The sequence below is a fragment of the Geotrypetes seraphini genome, chromosome 6, assembly GCF_902459505.1.
Source record: "Geotrypetes seraphini chromosome 6, aGeoSer1.1, whole genome shotgun sequence".
Classification (NCBI taxonomy): domain Eukaryota; kingdom Metazoa; phylum Chordata; class Amphibia; order Gymnophiona; family Dermophiidae; genus Geotrypetes; species Geotrypetes seraphini.
In genome coordinates, this window is record NC_047089.1 from 174,999,054 (window position 1) to 175,016,621 (window position 17,568).

The 17,568-nt window shown below is 47.2% G+C and overlaps 1 protein-coding gene across 2 annotated transcripts in view; it reads left to right on the top strand.

Annotated features, from left to right (window-relative positions):
* The first annotated feature begins 1,013 nt into the window (after positions 1-1,013).
* The window catches only part of PNPLA4 (patatin like phospholipase domain containing 4), a 105,568-nt gene continuing 89,013 nt past the window's right edge, over positions 1,014-17,568 (top strand). Inside the window, exon 1 of one of the 2 annotated variants that reach the window (XM_033950330.1) lies at positions 1,014-1,144. The gene's annotated coding sequence lies outside the window, so the exon portion shown is untranslated. The remainder of the gene's footprint in view (positions 1,145-17,568) is intronic. The other variant, XM_033950331.1, reaches the window with a different exon arrangement.

The following is a 17,568-nucleotide window of genomic DNA, read 5'->3' on the forward strand; positions in this document are numbered from 1 at the left end:
GATCGCCTGTCCCGTTGTCCCTGTGCACAGCTTCGGGATGCTGTCCCTGAAAACGGGACATTTTGGTTTCCCGAAGCTGTGTGTGGGGACAACGGGACAGGGGATCCAAAAACGGGACTGTCCCGTTCAAAACGGGACCTATGGTCACCATAGGGATAACTAAATCTCTGTCCCTCAGTCTGTGTGTCCAGAATCTCATCCCTCTTATGTTCACCTTCACAGCAAATTCAGCGCATCTGTCTCACCTCTCCTATTCCCCTTCCAGGCAAATCCGGCATATCTCTGTCTCTCTCCAGCCCCCACCCCCCCAGCCCAGATCCAGCACATCTCTGTCTTGCTCAGCATTGACCAGCTCCAGAAGAAAGATTTTAAGCCAGTCCTGGATTTCTGCCAACCTCAGTCTGATGAATCATGGAACTTGCAATGTAGAATCAAGGTCTACAAATACTACACAAGTAAGTTCAAAACCAGGACTGACCAAAAAAGTCTCCCTCCTGGAACTGGGTAACTTAGCAGCTCTGCTAGGCATACATTAATAAAAATATATGAATTTAAATAGAACAACAACAACAACAATGAATCATGATTTTATTTGCAGCTCATTGTTGCAGATAATGGGCCATTCCTCCTCCTTCTATGAGAAGTTTAAACATGCCTGTATATTATGGCTTTTCAAAATGATTGAGGGTGCTAAATTCCCTGTTCATATTGAAAGAATTTGGTCAATATTGGGAGTGCTTGAGACCCATAGAGCTAGCACCTACTATGGCTTCAAATCAATGCTAATAAGATTAAGGTACCTAAATTAGTTTAGGATCATTTGTTTCTGTTTACTGCCTGAATAAAACAGTATCCCAAATTAGTCCAATTAGATAGCTAGAGGTCAGCAAACTGTAAGCAGTACCAATATAAAACGCTTTTATTATTTACATTTTTGACTCAACGTTTTAAAAATTAGGGCACTGTGCCTTTAAGAAGGAGGATTACAGCCGGTCAGTGTCACTTCCTCATTCTGTCTCTGTAATGGCTGTCTGCCTGCCTTGTCTCGTGCTAACGGGAGTTCAGATCATACAAACATAGTTTGCACGTGATGAAACATTCACTACCAGTGCAGTGTTCTAAATGGTAGGCTTTATATTACCAGGTAAGAGGAAGTAAAAGGAAAATAAATGTCTTTCGAGAGTAATTTTAGTGCAAATGTGCTCTTTCAGCACGGAAATACTAAGAATAAAAGGGAAAAGTACGATTAATTCATAAAGATACGGTTGTTTGTTTTTTAAACTGTCAGGAGATCAGAATTTTATTTAAATACAGCAACTGTCTTCCCTTCAAATACACTCAGTAGTAGCAGGGTGTAAGGAATGCTTTTTTAGACTCGACAGTCAGCTGAGGACAGGAGGCATCAGATAACGGCAACTTTATTTTCTACATTAAAACATACCTTTGCACCTTTTCAGGACTTTTAGAACCTGTAAAGTAAGATACTCTGAGCTTCCAATCTAAGCAATCAAGACAGTCTGAAATGTAGAAATGTGCAGTACACATTTGCAATGTGGAAACAACCTCCTGCTACTGCTCACTCATTTTTTCTTAATCAGTGACAGAATGAGTAATGACTGCTAATACAGCGCTAATGAATGATTTAAGGGTGTTTTCCAGTCCTCTTACAGTCCTGAGGAACCACAGGGCCAATGTTAGGTTATTATTTATAAGGTGTGGTCAGACTTATTTGGGCCCAAACAAGACAAATAGTAGCCCAGCTAACATGGAGAAGGGAAAGGGACAGTCTTCAAAATAATTATTTGTGATATATTAAAACAGATAAACTTATAGTATATTGACAGACAGTGTTATAACATAACTAGCAGTAAAGGCTCGAGACTATGGTGCCCCCACTGCCAACTTTATGTTTCTGGCATCCTTCCCCTGTTGCCTGCACCACTCCTTTAAATAGTGGCAAGAACTGTTTATTTTCACTGTTGTGCTCTCCTCCCTGTATGATATCTGGCAACAATACAGGTTTAAACATGGAGACAGAAAGTATCTGTTCTGGTATTTAAACCTGTGGAGGTTCTGGTGGCCATACAAAACATGCCCTTGCCAGTGTAAAGGATGAGCTTGTGATCAGATTTTTGGCCTACTGAGCTAGTGCCTCACCTGGATCATGCCATGAGTCAGCCCTGATATCCAAGTAGAGGGGGAAGGCTAAAGCTTCAGAATCCAGAGAGCTTGATCCTTCTGACACTTAATAACTAGCAACACCAGGTCCTTTCTCAATGACCTCCTCCCCAACACACATTTTTACTCTTTCAGGATCTTGCTTGGTACTTGTGACCTTGATTGGCCACTGTTGGAAACAGGATACTGGACTTAAACTTAATGGATCTTTGTCTGTTCCATTATGACAACTTTTATGTTCACTTTATGTTCACTTTTATGGGCTCCCTCCAGAGCTGAAGCACCCATTTAAATGGCTGGCAGGGATGCTGAAGCCCCACCATCCAGTTCCTGAGCCATTCCCCTTCCTCATTGCTCTGCTTCTTTAATGTAGAAGTCGGCTGCTTGCCTCCAGTCACTGCTGGGACTTCTCAGTTTGTGCTCATGAACTGAAAAGCATGAGAAGTCCTGGCAGCAGCTTCTCTTCCAGTTCTGAGCATTCCTTGGTGTGTCACAGCCCCAAGGATTTTTACGAAGGAGATGGCAGTAATGGTAACATATGCAGGGATTGTGATGATCATTCTGCAGTCATGACAGAAAAATAATTTAGTGCCGCAAGGGTCCTAGTTTGTATCTCTACTAGATGATGCTTGGAAGCGGAATAAAACCATCCTTCCAGAAATAAAAGCATTAAATATATTTAATTTGTCATCTTTATTTATTCAATGCTGAATTAAACTCAGGCTCTATACCTTATACAGTGGTACCTTGGATTACGAGCATAATCCGTTCCAGGAGCATGCTCGTAATCCAAAATGCTCGTTTATCAAAGCGGGTTTCCCCATAGGAAATAATGGAAACTCGCTTTGATACGTTCCCCCCACCACGAAAACCGGCATTGCTCCCCCCGAAGGCCCCCCTGCGATCCGGCACCCCCCCCTGTGATTCGGCACCCCCTGGTGCGATTGGGCACACCCTCCCCCCCCCCGCCGCTTCTTACCGTCATCTGGGCACTGGCACTGGCATGTCCTGTGCTTGGTGCCGGTGCCCAAAGATCGGCCTCCTCTTCTGCTCGGCCTTGAGCATCTGCGCATGCTCAAGGCCCAGCAGAAGAGTAGGCTGATCTTTGGGCACCGGCACCAAGCACAGGACATGCCAGTGCCCAGATGACGGTAAGAAGCGGCGGGGGGGGGGGGGTGCCCAATCGCGTCGGGGGGGGGGCAGGTGCTGGATCGCGGGTGGGGGCGCTCGTAAATCGAGCTACGCTCGGTTTCCAAGGTGCCGATTTTGCAAATGTTTTGCTCATTTTGCAAAACACTCGCAAACTGGTGCACTCGTAAACCGAGGTACCACTGTATTAAAATCCACTATATGTAGTGTATAATCATAAATAAGCTAATCAATCCTTTGCATAACCAAATAATTGTATGTGCTAAAGACTGTTCAGATCCACATACTACAGTGCTCAAATGAAATCAATGTGATATCTAGAGCAGAAGTTGCTGACTGGGACCATCATAACCACAGTATAGTCCCATAAAGTGCTAACACTTAAGGCATGAGCCCTGAAGAAATGATCATTGGATCATGAAACGTTGGCCATCATCGGCTTTTATTGATTCAGTGAGGAAGCTGTAGCCACGTTAAGACAAAGATAAGTGCTGTCTATTTTTGTACTATCATATACAGTGGTACCTTGGATTACGAGCATAATCCGTTCCAGGAGCATGCTCGTAATCCAAAATGCTCATTTATCAAAGCGAGTTTCCCCATAGGAAATAATGGAAACTCGCTTTGATAGGTTCCCACTCTCCACCCCCCCCCCTTGAGGCCAGCAGCGCTGCTCCCCCCCCCTACGAGAACCGGCATTGACCCCCCGAAGGTCCCTCCCCCGCGAACCGGCATTCCCCCGCCGCCATCGGGCACCCCCCTGCGACCTGAGGTCCCCCCAACCCACCCGAACCCTCTTCTTACTTTGATGTAGCCTCCGCACTGGCACCAGCATGTCCTGTGCTAGTGCTGGTGCCCGAAGATCTGCTTCCTGTGCTGGGCCTTGAGCATGTGCGCATGCTCAAGGTCTGAGAGTTCACGTCGAACATGAACTCTCAGGCCTTGAGCATGCGCACATGCTCAAGGCCCAGCACAGGAAGCAGATCTTCGGGCACTGGCACCAGCACAGGACATGCTGGTGCTGGTGCGGAGGCTACATCAAAGTAAGAAGAGGGTTCGAGTGGGTTGGGGGGACCTCAGCCCAAAATGTATATTGTCTGAAAGGGTTATTTGTTATTGTTACGGATATGAATATTGTCTTGCACTTTGTTAGTAATGGAAAATCAATAAAGATTTATAAACAAACAAAAAAAGTCTAGTGTTGACAAGGAGTTAAACTATTGAGCATTTTTGCTACCAGTGCAGATTTTAACTGGAGATATATCATTTGATTTATTTGAATATTTTTCTCCAGTTCCTCCATTTTTGTTGTTTTGTTTCCATATCACATACATAAAATCTTGTTTCCCTACCCTTTAGGTAATTTTCCTGGAAATGTCCAGTTATCTTCTTTTGTAATCTGCCTAGAACTGCAAGGTACTGGCGAAATAGAAGTCACTAATGTAATGTAATGCATTGTTGATTTTGAGGTGCTTTTGGTTTATTTTGTTCACTTCTACAGCAGAAGATTATCATCACAGAAATGTTGCATCATCCCAGATAAGTACACCTTTTTATCTGGGTTTTAAAAGTTATATATGATGCACTTTGTAGGACTATACTGTGGTTATTATGGTCCCAGTCAGCAACCTCTGCTCTAGATATCACATTGATTTCATTTGAGCACTGAGATATGCGGATCTTGCAGTATTAAAAGAACTTGATATACCTCTACTATTCATCAGATCTAGGCGGTTTACAATAATAATATTAAAAAAAACTTAAAAGTATAAACAAAATGAACTCCATTTTCTGATAGGAAATATTAAATCCATTCAATAAAGACAATCGCTCAAACTCTATACTCTTTCACACTCTACCTTTCCACGTCTGTTTAGCCTGTAAAGACTTAAGAAGGCACGCTAACTTCCATACCTGTCTAAACTCTGAAAGCTTGCTTTAAATTTCTTATAATTCAGTTCACTACAAATTTCTTATGGCAATTTATTCCAGAGAGCTTGTGCTCCTCTCTCTTAAAGGTGCAATAGGATTGAGTTGTGCCAGTTTTAGGGACAGTTTCTAAAAATGGGTGTCCCGATTGTAGGCAGCGGTAAGCGCCCTACCGCTGTCTAGTAGCCATACAGCAGCGGTGGGGAGGTGAGGGGGCAAGATACTGAATGGCATTGGGATAGAGGGCAATATTCCCTCTAAGCTATGCAGGTGTGTGGCCATGCACTAGAGCCTAGCGCAGCAGCTCTTGGCTGCCGCAAACCAGGAGCAGCACTTCCCGCCACCAGGATGTATCTTGGAGCAGGCCAAGCAGCTATTCCCTGCAGTCTGGGGTTCTATCCATCCCCCTTCCTCCATGGGATCGATCTATGCAGCTCTTTCATCCTTCAGGCAGCCAGCAGAGTGAGTGAACTAGTGCTGCCCGATTTAGGAAAAAAAATTCAATTTGATTCGATTCAGCCTATTGAATCTATTTTTCGATTCGATTTTCTTGCCCAATTAGGTGGTTTTTTCCAAAAATCCTGGTGGGTTTATTTTATAACCTCTTCACCCCCTTTGCCCTCTCCTACCCATACTGGTCCTGTGGTGTAAACAAAATAAACAAACAAAAAATACTTTTCCTCTCTCTGTTAATTCCTAGCTCACATTTGCGGTCCAACACCAGCTCTGGAAGGATACACATTTTAAATCACAAAACAGAAAATAAAATTATTTTTCCTACCTTTTCTTGTCTGGTTATTTTTGAAATCATGTTAGTCCCATGTTGGTCTGGCTGTATTCTGGTCAGGCTCTCCTTCTTTCTTCTTTCTCCATGCTAACCTTCCATCTTCCATCTCTCATCTCTATCCTCCCCTTCTGTTTCCCTTTCCTCCCCCGGAGGTCTGGCAGCTTTCTTTTTTTTTCATCTCCATCCCCCTGCAGCTGCAGCGATGGACCCCACCATCCCCAGATCCACCATTTCTCCTTTTCTCAACTATCCTTTCATCGAGCATCTCTCTTCTGTATCCCTGTCCCTATTCTCCTCTCCAGTACTGTCCCCCTTTTGTCCCTGTTCCTGTGCTCCCTCCATGCCCAGCATCTTATCTCTCCCCATATCCAGCTTCTTCTTTCTCTCTTCCTTACCTCTTGTATCCCCTTACCCAGGTACAGGCTTTCTCCTACTATCTCTCCTGCCATCCTGCACCCTGCCCACCTACTTTGGAGCAATATCTGTTCCTCTTGTACTCTTCCCCTTGTGGTCTTGCATTTCTTCTACCTCTCTCCTTTAGTCCAGCAACTCTCCTTTGCTTTCCTCCCCCTCTTTTTGGTTTGGTCTCTCTCTTCCCTTCACCCCAGGTCTGGCATCTCCCCTCACCTCTCTTACTCCTTCCTCCTCCTCCCTCTGCACAGGCCTGCCTCCCCACCACGAAGGAACTCTTCCTGCTCTTCCCTCTGCACAGGCCTGCCTCCCTGCCATGAAGGCCTGCTCTCCGCCGCGAAGACCTGCTCCCCACCGCAAAGGCCTGCCCTCTGCCGTGAAAGCACTCTTCAGCCTGCTCCCCGCCGCAAAGACGTGCTCCCCCCGCAAAGGCCTGCCCCCTGCCGTGAAGGCATTCTTCGGCCTGCTCCCCACCACGATTGCTTGCTCCCCCCCGCAAGCCTGTATCTTCCCCCAGCTTCTCCGCTCTTACCTTTAGGCTAACACGGCAGCCTGCAGGATCACTAGTGCTATAGTGATCCCTGCAACTGCCCGTCATCCTCAGCGACACATTCTCTCTGCCATGATCCTGTCGCTGACATCAGAGCAGGGGCAGGACGTAGCAGAGAGAACGTGCTGCTGAGGACGATGGGCAGCTGCAGGGATCACTATAACACCAATGAGCCTGCAGGCTGCCGTGTTAGCCTTAAGGAGGTAAGAGCGGGAAGCTGGGGGAGGCCTTTCTGACTGACCTTCCCCCCTCAAGCAGGAGCGGCAGTGGACAGCCAGCAAGAGGCAGCGCTGCAGCTCCTGCTTTAGGAAGGCACGGGGGAAGGGTCGGTCATTGAATAGGGAGGATGATTTTTTTGGGAAAATTGAATCGATTCACCTGATTCGAATCAGTGAATCGATTCGAATCATGAATCAGGCAGCACTAGAGTGAACACATGCTGACTTCGGTGGCCAGGAAGCTTTCTCTGCTACTGCTTCCTGTTGCCTGTCCCCTGTCCCCTCATAGGCGGGAAGCAGTAGCAGAGGGAAAGCTTACGAGCCACCGAAGGCAACGTGTGTTCACTTATACTGCTGGCTGCATGAAGGAAGAAAAAGCGGCTGCCTTACCATATCCCATGGAACGGAGGAATGCAGGGGAGTTGGGTTGCTGGGGGATTGTGGAGGTTGGAGGGTGCATTAGAGAAATGCTGGACCGAGAGAATGGAGAGAGAAAAAAGAAAGATGCCAGACCTCTGAAGAAAGGGGAGGACAGAAATGCCAGACCAAGGTAGGGAATAGGAGGAGGGAAGAGAGAGGCTTGGAGATACCAGACCACAAGAAGGGAGAAAAGGAAGGAGAGACATGGACTACTGGAGGGAGAGGGAAGGAGAGAGAGCGAGTTGCCAGACCAGGAAAGGGAAGGAGGAGAGAGATTCCAGACTAGGGTAAGAACATAAGAATTGCCGCTGCTGGGTCAAACCAGTGGTCCATCATGCCCAGCAGTCCGCTCACACGGCGGCCCTCCGGTCAAAGACCTGCGCCCTGAGACTAGCCCTACCTGCGTGCATTCTGGTTCAGCAGGAACTTGTCTAACTTTGTTTTGAATCCCTGGAGGGTGTTTTCTCCTATGATAGACTCTGGAAGAGCGTTCCAGTTTTCTACCACTCTCTGGGTGAAGAAGAACTTCCTTACGTTCGTATGGAATCTATCCCCTTTCAATTTTAGAGAGTTCCTCTCGTTCTCCCTACCTTGGAGAGGGTGAATAACCTGTCTTTATCTTGAATGTTTCGATCATGTCCCCTCTCAATCTCCTCTGTTCGAGGGAGAAGAGGCCGAGTTTCTCTAATCTTTCGCTGTACGGCAACTCCTCCAGCCCCTTAACCATTTTAGTCGCTCTTCTCTGGACCCTTTCGAGTAGTACCGTGTCTTTCTTCATGTACAGCGACCAGTGCTGGATGCAGTACTCCAGGTGAGGGCGCACCATGGCCCGGTACAGTGGCCCAGCAGCGGGAGGAAGAAGGAAGGAAAAGAGAGAAATACCAGATCACAAGAAGGGGGAAAGGGAAGGAGAGAGATGGACTACTGGAGGGGGAGGGAAGGAGAGAGAGCGAGTTGCCAGACCAGGAAAGGGAAGGAGGAGAGAGATTCCAGACTAGGGTAAGAACATAAGAATTGCCGCTGCTGGGTCAGACCAGTGGTCCATCATGCCCAGCAGTCCGCTCACACGGCGGCCCTCCGGTCAAAGACCTGCGCCCTGAGACTAGCCCTACCTGCGTGCATTCTGGTTCAGCAGGAACTTGTCTAACTTTGTTTTGAATCCCTGGAGGGTGTTTTCTCCTATGATAGACTCTGGAAGAGCGTTCCAGTTTTCTACCACTCTCTGGGTGAAGAAGAACTTCCTTACGTTCGTATGGAATCTATCCCCTTTCAATTTTAGAGAGTTCCTCTCGTTCTCCCTACCTTGGAGAGGGTGAATAACCTGTCTTTATCTTGAATGTTTCGATCATGTCCCCTCTCAATCTCCTCTGTTCGAGGGAGAAGAGGCCGAGTTTCTCTAATCTTTCGCTGTACGGCAACTCCTCCATCCCCTTAACCATTTTAGTCGCTCTTCTCTGGACCCTTTCGAGTAGTACCGTGTCTTTCTTCATGTACAGCGACCAGTGCTGGATGCAGTACTCCAGGTGAGGGCGCACCATGGCCCGGTACAGTGGCCCAGCAGCGGGAGGAAGAAGGAAGGTAAAGAGAGAAATACCAGATCACAAGAAGGGGGAAAGGGAAGGAGAGAGATGGACTACTGGAGGGGGAGGGAAAAAGAGAGAGAGGTGCCAGACCAGGGAAGGGAAGGAGGGGAAAGTGATTGATGTCAGACCACTAGAAGGGGGAGGGAGAGAGAGAGAGGAGATGCTGCACAGGGATGGAGAGTAAGGGGGGAGAGAGAGAGAGAGGTGGGGAAGGGAAGAGAAATGGAAAAAAAAATGCTATTCACGAAAAGATGGGAATAGGGGAGAAAGAAGAAAGAGAGAGAATATGGTACATATGGACGGAGGGTAGGGGAAGGGCAGAGGGAGGGAGGAGGTAGTGCACATGGATAGATGAGAAGGAAAGATATGGAATAGTAGAAAGAATTGAGAAGGAAGAAGAAAAATTGAAGAAAGTTGAATATTGAAAATTAATGCTAAAGATGGCTGTAGGGCAGAAAGTGAAGGAGAGAGAAACAGAAAATTGATAACAAGGCCATCTCTCTCAGAAGTGGTTAATGACATTTATTCTGTCATTTCTCACCAATTTCTAATTGGGTCCAACAATTGCAACTTACTTTCAGGTTGCACAGTTATTTGTGAGCCTCATATGTGTGTCTGCAACAAAAGCATTTCTAAAATCTAAGTAAACCACATCCAGTGGTTGTTCTTGTTTTGATTCTCTAGTCGGCTGGACAATATGATTTGTTTGATATCTAACTCTGGTAAAATCATGTACTTATGCTGCATCGATCTTGTAACCTAGTGCAGGGGTAGGCAATTCGGTCCTCGAGAGCAGGAGCCAGGTCAGGTTTTCAGGATTTCCACAATAAATATGCATGAGATAGATTTGCATCTGAAGGAGGCAATGCATGCAAATATATCTCATACATATTCATTGTGGATATCCTGAAAACCTGACCTGGCTCCGGCTCTCGAGGACTGGAATCGCCTATCCCTGAGTCCTAGTGGATTGTAAATACGAGTAGTTCACTGTCCTTATTTTAGTATAATCTCTATTACTTTCCCATCAATAATAATGTAAGGCTATTTTCTAAATCTTCGTTGTCATTGGTGTAAGGAAGAGAGGCCAACTGTGCTCCTCCAGGCTTGCAGAAATACATCTTTTCTGCGTGGTTATGCTTATTTTTATGCAGCCTAACATCTTTTTCTGTCCTAGGTTGCTCTCTTAAATCATCTTTCTCAGAATTATTATGTAAAATGGTAACTATGGCAACAGCATTTACTACTGGCTTGAACAGACAAGCTAAAGCTTAGAACATTTTTGAACATTTTCAGGGATCAGATAAAAATGCCATGGTGCCAAGGAGATGTCTTGAATCAGAGCCAACTGTCTGTACTTTTGGCCTTTAAAACTGTTTATTCAGTGTGTCCCATGTCTGCTTTTTCTAGGTTTTTGTTTTTTTTCACAGTTGCTATTTGTTAACCTTTTTTTGTTCCTACATAGGTTAGCACCTTTGACTCTCATTGCTTTCCTTAGGTATAAATAACATGACCATTTATTTTTTTCATCAAAACAGGACATCTATTAATTGTCAGTCGCGCCCCCCAATCCCACCCTAGCCCCTCCCCCAATCCCACCCAAAATTTCTTCCATTCATTTTAAATTTACACATAATATCTTATTATTTCATAATGGTAACCATAAAATTAAAAAAACCTACAAAGCACACTATACGCAGAGAAAATGTTAATTATCATTTATATTGGAGAGGGTCAAAGATGTCAAGGCAGATGACTTTAAAATATGCAATGTCACCTCAGTAACTATAGAAAAATAGACAAATACAGTGCAAAATATAGACAGCAGATATAAATTCACAAAACTGACACATTTTGATTACTAAATTGAAAATAAAATTATTTTTCCTACCTTTACTGTCTGGTGATTTCATGAGTCTCTGATTGCATTTCCTTCTGACTATGCATCCTTTCTTTCTTTCTACACTCAGGCACAATAATTGCCCCTTTCTGTTCCCTCCCTCCTTCCTTCCCATTTCCTTAGTGCCCCCAGTGCCTCCTTCCCATGTCCTGAGTGCCCCTTCCTATGTCCTTAGCGCCCCCAGTGCCTCCTTCCCATGTCCTTAGTGCCCCTTCCTATGTCCTAGTGCCCCCAGTGCCTCCTTCCCATGTCCTTAGTGCCCCTTCCCATGTCCTTTGTGCCCCCAGTGCCTCCTTCCCATGTCCTTAGTGCCCCCAGTGCTGCCTCCTCATGTCCTTAGTACCCCCAGTGCCACTTTCCTATGTCCTTAGTGCCCCCAGTGCTCCTTCCTATGTTCTTAGTGCCCCTTCCTATGTCCTTAGTGTCCCCAGTGCCTCCACACCATGTCCTTAGTGCCCCTTCCCATGTCCTTAGTGCCCCCAGTGCTTCCTCCCCATGTCCCCCTCACTGCCTTCCAGCCTTTGTTCCATCCCTCTCCTGAAGCTAGCCAGCCAGCCTACCTCCCTCCTTTCCTGCTGCGCTAAAGCCAGCCAGCCAGCCTGCCTGCCCCTCTCCGGAGCGGCCCCCGCTGCTGCTGCCTACCGCCACTTCAAACACCCCCTTCCCTCTGGCCGCTGCCGACTGCCACATCTAAAGCAAAGTAAGGTCCAGGTGCCAGCCCACAAACCTTCTTCCTGACGGCAATTCTGACGTCGGAGAGGAAATTCAGAACTTCCTTTCCGATGTCAGAATTCACGTGGGAAGAAGGTTTGTGGGCTGGCACCTGAACCTTACTGCTTTAGTTGCGGCGGTCGGCAGCAGAGGTGGACCGGGGTGGTGGTGTTTGAAACAGCGGTAGGCAGCAGCAGCAGGGGCTGGTCCGGGGGGGGGGGGCAGGCTTCAACTTCGGTGCTGGAGGGAGGGGAAGCGATCGCCTGTCCTGTTGTCCCTATGGACAGCTTCGGAACGCTGTCCCTGAAAATGTGACATTTCGGCGTCCCGAAGCTGTGCATGGGAACAATGGAACAGGCAAGTCCTGTTCAAAATGGGACATATGGTCACCTTAGGTTTAAAGGGATATTTTGATACTGTGTTCAAATCCGAGTTTGGACATTTTGCGGAAGATGCACAAAAATCAAATACCAAACATACCAGTTTTCAAAACTGCAAAATGTTTATCCTGTTTTGTTTTTTAATTACCATTTCTCAGATGTGTGTCTATCTTTTTGAACCATTTTTTGAAAAAAAAAAACAAAAAAAAACACATCCAAAAGAAAAATGCACAAAACAAGCCATTGTGCTGTAGGAGAGTCCAGCATTTTTAGTAGACTGGCCACACAGACATCCTAGCAGAGCAGTGAGGCACAGTGGCGTACCAAAGGGGGGGGGGGTTGTTTGCCCCGGGTGCACGCTTCAAGGGGGTGCACAGCCGTCCGGGTCTGGAACTTCCCGCAGTCATCGCAGGACCTCGCTGCAACTCCCTGCGTCTGCCGGCCCAGCCCCCTCCGACGTCACTTATCTCTTCCGGAGCAGAGGTAGCAGAAGTAGTCATCGCGGGACCTTGCTGATTTGGATGGAGAGAGAAAGGAGCATAGCAGGGTGGTGGAAGGAGCAAAAGGTGGTAAGGGTGGTATGGAAGGGTGGTGAAGGGAGAGAAAGGGGGTCAGGATGGTATGTAAGGGTGTGGAGGGTGAGAAAGGTGGTTAGGGTGGTATGGAAGTGTGGTGAAGGGTGAGAAAGGGGGTCAGGGTGGTATGGAAGCGTGGAGGGAGAGAAAGGGGGCAGATTGCAGGGAAAGGGGAAAGAGACATAAGGGGGAAGGATACTGCATGGAATTGGGTTGGAGGGAGAGAAAGGAGGTAGATGCTGATGGACGTGGGGGAAGGGAGAGGAGAGAGTGAAATGCCAGACCATGGGGGTGTGGGAGAGGGAAGGAGAGGAGAGAGATGCCAGACCATTGGAGGAAGGAAGGGAAGAAGATGGATGCTAGACCAAGGGGGGTGAAGGGAGAGATGGAAGGGGAGGCATAAAGTTTATGGAAGGGGAATAGAAGGAGAGAAGATGACATATAGAAGGTGCAGAGAGAGGGTAGACAGTGGATGAAAGGAAGAGAGTGACAAGAAGATGAGGAAAGCAGAGAAGACGAGGTAGAAAAGAAATTCGATTTATTTATTTTTTTTGCTTTAGGGGAGATGCATCGCTGTTTCTGTGGTGTTGCATTGTATGTAGAGTCCAGCTTCTTGGTGCTTCAGTTTAACCTTTGTCTACGTATTTTTATCTCCCCATTTACAAAACTGTAGAGCGTTTTTTAGCATTGGCACCTGAGCTGTTACCACCGTGGCTAAAAACCACACTACAGTTTTGTAAAAAGGGGAGGGGTTGTTTGTGATGACATATTCCATACTAGGCGAAGGTGTTTTCTGTGTTCTGTGTGTTCAAAAGACATGGTTTTCTGTTAGGATTGACTGTGGAGGATTGATCTGTACTAGTCTGGCTTGTTTAGTTTTACAATGGGTGTATTGATGTACTGCTCACTGCAGTATGTAAGATACTGCCTTTTCCTAGGTACACTCTTGTGTGACATGTGGATTGTTACTAAAAATCATGTTTTTCATACAGATGGGGGAGGGGGTGTCAAAAAATGATGGGCCCCGGGTGTCACACAAAAGGTCCCAGGTACACATCTCGCCATATCCCTCTTATAATGTGTGGTGAGCCCTCCAAAACCTAGCCTTTATGCCTGTAGATGTTACCTATATGATGGCATAATATGTTTTGGATGGGTTTTGGTGGACTCATACCTTCAAGGGTAGTAGAGTGGGATATGGGCCTGGGTCCCCTTCTCTGCAGTCCACTGCACTGACCATCAGGCTATTCCAGATAACTGATTGCAGCTCTATTAGGACTGGGCATAACATCTGCAGCTACTACTACTATTTCTATAGCACTGAAAGGCATACGCAGCACTGTACATTTAACATTCAAGAGACAGTACCTGCTCAGAAGAGCTTAAATCTAATTTGGACAGACAGGACATTTCTGGGTTGGGGAGATTCTGGAAGAAGGAATGATACAATGGGTTAAAGTATCTGAGAGTGAGTGGGAGTTAGGAGTTAAAAGCAGCTTAAAAAAAGTGGGCTCTTAGTTTGGCTTTGAATACTGTTAGAGACGGAGCATGACGTATTGGCTCTGGCAGCCTGTTCCAGGCATACAGGCAGCTATGTACTGTTTCATTTACATCTTTAGGGGGTTTGAGGGGGTCAGTGATCACTGAGGGAGTGTGGGGGTTCATGCCTACATCCCTCCAGTGGCATTCTGGTCAGTTTAGACACCTTTGTTTGGTACTTATTGGTTGTTAAAACTGGTCTAGCCCCCAAACATCCAAAATGTACTTTAGACATATTCTAAAATGTTCAATTATGGCAGAAAAACATCCAAGCCATAAGCCCTCCCTAGTCCCTCCCACACCACACCTAGCATGTCCCCTTGTGCTTGAGTTGAACAGCATAGATATGTCTAGAAAATAGGTTTTGAAAATAGCGAGTTGGCAAGAAAAATGTCCAGCTACAACTTTATGCCACTTTTTTGAAAATTAACCCCATGATGTACCTCATCTAGAAAGGGATGACCATTTGATAAACCGTGGCTGCTTGTCTCCCAATAACTGGGAGGAATGTGTTATATCTACTTGGAGATGGTAGTTCATGAGAGATACGTATATAGCATTTTTTTAAATTTAGGGGTGAAAAATTACATCACTCTGCTTTTTTATCACATCAGTGAGCACAGGTAACCTTGAATATGGTCGGTGGTATGTATATATTGCAAAGTTGGAAAAAAGATAAAAAAGCACAATTTGCTAATTTCAGAAAATAAGAGGGGAAGAAGGGTAGAACACTAAAAAAAATAGAGGATAATTAAAAATACAGTCTGTGTTCCTTGGAATTTACCAGGGGCACCATAACATGGCTCAGACTCGCCAACCACTAATTGTGGAAAGGGGTGAGGGGATGGAGTGATGAAGAAGGGAGATGGCAAGCATAAGGGAGGATGTGAGAGAAGAGCCAATTTAGAAGGCAGCAGGTAATGTGGTAGGGGTGTGCTTGTCCAGAAAAGATTTTGTTAGTCTTTATTATAAAGAAATTTTAAGAGATTTTTCTGTTTTATTTCATGGCGCTTTTTTCAGTTTCTGCACAAAAGTTTATTGCATGCATGTTAACTTGTGTGTACACACAATTTACATACACTTTACATTTCTAGGTATCCATATGAACCAAATGCACCCTCATGAAATGCATACCCCTAGGATGTGATAAAAGTTTTTTTCAAGAAGTAAATGGATATACAGTACTGTAAAGAATTTTTTATGGAAAATGCATGGAAGAGTAGTGAGAGAATTGGTTATTTCCATGATAAACTAAACTAAACCTTAAGTTTCTATATACCGCATCATCTCCACGGATGTTGTGGAGCTCGGCACAGTTTACAAGAACTTAAAATATAGGAAGAGAAGGAAAAAAAAAAGGTTTACATGAACTTATATATAGAAGAGAAGAGTAAGGGGGGGGATAGAATTACATTTTAGTGAAAAGCCAGGTTTTCAGTTGCTTGCGGAATAATTGGAGGGAGCCCAGGTTCCGCAGCGGGGTAGTAAGGTTATTCCAAAGACCTGTGATTCTGAAGAGAAGGGATTTTCCCAGTTTGCCTGCATAGCGATTACCGTGTAGAGAGGGGAAGGATAATTTATACCTTTGGGCGGGTCTGGTAGAGTCAGGACTCGAGGAGTTATAAGATAGTGGGATTAAGGGAGGAAGGATGCCGTGAATGATCTTAAAAGCCAGGCAGGAGCATTTGAAATGGATTCTGGAAATCACTGGGAGCCAGTGAAGTTTAGCTAGGAGTGGGGAGACATGGTCAGACTTGCGTTTTGCAAAGATCAACTTGGCTGCAGTACCGTATTTTCACGGATATAACGCGCACCCGTGTAAAACGCGCACACGGGTATAGCGCGCAGAAACCACAATATTATGTATAAAAACTTTTGTATACCGCGCTCACGGGTATAACGTGCACGCTGCCCGACTGTCCTTTCGCCCGCCCCGACTCTCCTCTGGCCACCCCGACTCTCCTTTCGCCCTCCCCGACTCTCTGTGCGCTGTCCCGACTCTCCGTTTACCCGCCCTGCCCTGCCCCCCCCCCCAGCAGGACCACTCGCACCCCCACCCCGAAGGACCGCCGACTCCCCGACAATATCGGGCCAGAAGGGAGCCCAAACCCTCCTGGCCACGGCGACCCCCTACCCCCACCCCGCCCGACGCCCGATTCACCCCCCCCCAGCAGGACCGCTCGCACCCCATCCCGAACGACCGCTCGCACGCGCTCCCACCCGCACCCGCGATCGGAGCAAGAGGGAGCCCAAGCCCTCTTGCCCGGCCGACTCCCCGACAATATCGGGCCAGGAGGGAGCCCAAACCCTCCTGGCCACGGCGACCCCCTACCCCCACCCCGCACTACATTACGGGCAGGAGGAATCCCAGGCCCTCCTGCCCTCGGGTTGGGCCCATGTGCCTCAGGCCACGCCCCCAGGTGGGACCTAAGGCTCCAGGGCCTATTCTGATTGGCCCACGCGCCTTAGGCCCCACCAGTAGGCGGAGCTTTGGGACGGATGGGCCAATCCGGCCTCATTCCGTCGTTGGCTGCCTGCCGGACAGGCGGGTTTGGCTCCCGTCTGTCCGGCCAACTAGCAAAGGTACGGGGAAGGGGGTGGGGGTGTCGTGGAGGTCGGCAAGGGGGGTCGTGGGTCGGCTGGGGGGGCGGTCGGAGGTTCTTGGGGGGGGCGGTCGTTGGAGGGAGGGAGGGGGGTTTGCGTCGAGGGCAGGAGGGCCTGGGATCCCTCCTGCCCGTAATGTAGTGCGGGGTGGGAGTCGGCCGGGCAAGAGGGCTTGGGCTCCCTCTTGCTCCGATCGCGGGTGCGGGTGGGAGCGCGTGCGAGCGGTCGTTCGGGGTGGGGGTGCGAGCGGTCCTGCTGGGGGGGGGTGAATCGGGCGTCGGGCGGGGTGGGAACTATGTAGAAAAACTTTTGTATACCGCGCTCACGCGTATAACGCGCGAGGGGTATGCGCGGTAGGTAAAAACGCGTATAACGCGCGCGTTATATCCGCGAAAATACGGTATTCTGGATTAGCTGGAGTCTTTGAAGACTTTTTTTTGATAGGCTTAAGTAGATGGCATTGCAGTAGTAGTGGAGTTGGGACTAAAGAGGACTGTGAGGATTTACAAAGGGACCTGAACAAATTAGAAGAGTAGACGAAGAGATGGCAGATGAAGTTTAATGTAGAGAAATGTAAAGTCTTGCATGTAGGAAACAGAAACCCGAAGTACAGCTATACGATGGGAGGGCTGGT